This window comes from Grammomys surdaster, unplaced genomic scaffold, assembly GCF_004785775.1.
Source record: "Grammomys surdaster isolate TR1022 unplaced genomic scaffold, NIH_TR_1.0 134, whole genome shotgun sequence".
Taxonomy (NCBI): Eukaryota; Metazoa; Chordata; class Mammalia; order Rodentia; family Muridae; genus Grammomys; species Grammomys surdaster.
The window spans coordinates 9225607-9229515 of NW_021604592.1; positions in this window are offsets into that span (position 1 = coordinate 9225607).

The window sequence follows — 3909 nt, forward strand, 5'->3', positions numbered from 1 at the left end:
TTAATGAAGTATTTTACCTTTGTAAATTAGCATGCTTAAATGGAGAAAGAAGTGTATTTATCTCTAATTATTCCTATTTTTACCATCAACCTTCCATCAGAAGCCCAAGTTGGGAAGTAAAAACCTGACAAGGGAATTTGGTAGTATAGTGTTGTGGGTTTTTTTAATTATCATTTAAAGGTTTTAAGTTAGGTATCTGTGTATGGGTGTGTACATATGAGTGCAGGTGCCTGTGGAAGCCAGAACTACCTACAGGTGGTTGTGAGCCACCTGGTAGGTGCTGGAAACTGAACTCGGGTCCTCTGGCAGAGCATCATGTGCTGTTAACAACTGATCCATCTATACCAGCTCTGGTAGTACAGATTTTAAAATACTGGCAGCATAGACCAGCCTGACATTATCTCCCACTTCTCCCATTATCTGCACTTCTGGTTGCTTCTGTGGTCATGGGTATTCATGATTGTTACTCCTTGGTAAATAAGCTGAATGACCTACAGTTTCAGAGTTTTCAGTTGATTGAAGTTTCTTACAACTTCAGTTTTTTCCCCAGACACCTTCTTCATGAAAAGTTCTGAACATCCATCTGGGCTTATACTGAGCAGATAGATATCCAGTCTTTGCTGCTTTACCGTTCACTAGACAAAGATTACATTCTGATTCTTTGAAATCTTCAAATTTTCAAGTCCCATCTCTGAAAGCAAAGCCAGATGGAGCTCTAGGCTCAGCAGTTGCCTTTATATAGAAGCCATGGTAAGAGGACCTCAGTCCTACTCCAAACACATCAGTCGTTGCTCTTTTCCCTATGTCCTAGGGATAAGCAGGAAAAGGAAGGCCTCAAAATGAGATCCTGTAAGGATGTTACTGACTGGCTGGATTCACAGGAGAAACATTTCTGGGACTATTCCTAAAATCCTAAGTGTCACTGACTGCATAAGACAACAGGTACAGGAGAGATAGACAACTCTTTAGTAAGAAACCCAATGGGCTGTGCTATGTATAGCAAGCGTGTCACACTAAAGCAAGGATAAACTCGGCATGGATTGTGAATTTTAATGTAGATTGTACATTTTTAAGAGTTTTAATAAATTATGCCCCGAAAAAAATCAAATAGTTTGTGCCTTGAGCCAAAGACTTTCTCAGAAATTCACATGAGCTTATTTACAAAGCCAAGGTATTACAACAGGAGATTTTTTTGCTCCCCAGGGGACAGATTGCAGTGTTTAAAGACATTTTTGGTTGTCATAACTGAGAGAAAAATGCTACTGGCATCTTCTGGGGACAACCAAAAGCTCTACTGAACAGCTTAAAACATATGGACACTCTACCATAAATAATTTTTCTGTTCATAGCCCATAGATTGTGAACCCCTGTGTTGTATATACAGAAATGTGGTATGCAAAAGCCCATGAAGAACCGGGCACAGCGGTGCACTCCTGTAATCCCAGAACTGTGGAGAAAGGAAGATCAGGAGTTCAAAGTCATCTTCAGCTAAATCATGTTTTAAGCCAGCCTGAGCTACATGAGACTGTGACTCAAGAAAAAATAAACAAAAAAATCACAATGAAGTGTGGCCCTCCAAAGAAGCTTACATCCACAATGGAGTAGGAGTGGGAATGGAGGACGGGTGAAATGTTGGGGACCATGAAAAGTACCCAGAAATTTCCAAGGAATATAGTCTTGGTTGATGTCCCCCTCCCCCTACCACCTGCCAACTAACAGAAAGGAAAGGAAGAAAGAAAGTTGAGGGCTTGGGGAGATGGCTCAGTGGTTAAAACCACAATTTTCTTTTGCAGAGAACCTGAGATGGTGGCTCCTAACCCAGAACATCTAACTCCCTCTTCTAGCCTCCATGGGCACCAGAAAGCATTTGGTGCACAGACAAAACACTCATATACATAAATAAGTAATACATTTCTTTAAAGAAATGGGGTTAAGATATGTACAATGTCTCATGTCTGGAATCTCAGTACTCGTGGATAAAGGAGTGTTACCATGAGTTGGAGGCCTGGCTAGGCTACATAGTTCTAGGCTATTCTAGGCTACAATGTGAGACCACGTCTAAAAAGAACGGAATTATCCCTAAGATATAGGAAAGGACAAATAATTTTATTGTTTGAAGAGAATATAATACTACAGTTTGGGATTCCAGCAAAGTTGGTTTAATAGCAACACACCTAATACCTTCTAATAAGGAGGGTCAAGGGAAAAAAAAACTAGAGAAGAAAGGATCATCTTAAAAAGCAGTAACTGTGCTGGCTTATTTTTTGTGTGAACTTGACACCAGCTGAGTCATTTTGGAAGAGGGAATTTCCATTGAAGAAATCACCCCAGCAGACTGACCTGTGTTCAAGTTTATGGGGCATTTTCCTGGTTGCTGGTTGGTGTGGAAGGGCCTGGCTCGCAGTAAGCAGTGCCACCACTGAGGTGTATGAAAAAGGTTGAAAAAGCAAGGAGGGACAAGCCAGTAAGCAGCATTCCTCCGCAGCTTCTGCTTCCCTAGGTAATGAACTACTAACTGTAGGCTATCAGATGAAACAAACCCTCTCCTACCCAAGTTACTTTTGATCATGGATTTTATCACAGCAATTGAAACGCAGAGACTGTAGTAAACCAAGAGAACGGAAGTTTCTTCTATAGAGCGGCATACTTACTACCCCGAGACAAGACTCAATATAATACTTTGGTGTTCTCTACGCTTCAGGATTTCCTCATCAGTAAAAAAAATAAAATAAATAAAAATAAATTTTAAAAAATGGATGCGTGAAAAATAACCTGTCAGAAAGAGGTGTGGTGTCCAGAAAACACTTGCAATGCATGTCACAGTCCCAACTCAATGATCCTTTCACTGTCTTAAAGCCATGGGTTACTGTAGCGATTTGGTCCCTCGCATTCCTTTCATCCAAGCCATACCTGCCAATATATTTAAATATTATCAGAAGAGGACCAAACCCACAGTCTTCAACTGTCCGGTTACCTTCCGGTTACCTTTAGCTCTTAAGGTGTAGGGTTATTTTTTTCTTCTTAATTTAAATATGTATTCGTTTGTATTTGTGGGAATGGGGGAGGGCGCCAAGGAACCTGTTTGGAGATCAGGTGTCAGAGTACAACGTTTGGCTATTCATTATCTCCTTCCACCATGTGAGGTCCCGGGAATCGAACTCAAGATTTTAAGCTTAGATTAGGATTGTTTTAGAAAGGGGAAAAAAGAATATCGGGTGAGGGTGGGATCCTGATATCTATTCGCACCACGAAGAAGGTGCCCACACAGTTGGGGACAGATGACAGGGAGCAGCCCCTCAAGGGCACCAGGGATTTCAACTCCCATTCTCCCCGCCAAGAGTTTTCTTCAGAGAGCTTCCAGAGAGGGTAAGTTTGTGGTGTGGTGGCTCAGGCTATCCCGAAGGCCAAACCCTCCTCTGCGACAAAGCGGGATGTTAGGGGCACGCAGCAGCCTAGATGGGGGGGTCCGGGTCTCTGGTAACGCCTAAACTTAGGTGCGTTGGAACAGGGGTGGAGACTAGGGCTCTCAGGAAAAGGCCGCTATGTGGGACTGGACAGCACTGAAAGGAGCATGTAGCACGGAGCTAAGCTGCCTTGAGCTCAGGCTCCAGAATTCGAATCGTGGAGCAAGACGTGGAGTCTACTAGTCCCAGGCTATCAGCAACAGAGCAGTAAAAATGCCGGGGGTTCGTGGGGAAAAATATTCCTTGAAAGAGCCCCCCACCTCCAGCTGGCTGATCAGCCAATCGCATCGTGGGGCGGGGCCACAGAGAGTAGTTACAGCCAACCGGAGTTTAGGGGGCGGAGCCTGGTTCCGGGCGCGCGCTGTGGCAGGGTCGCCCCGGGCAGAGATCTTGGAGCTGCGGTAGGGAGCCGCTGAGGCGAACCGCTGAAGGGAACCTTCCCAGC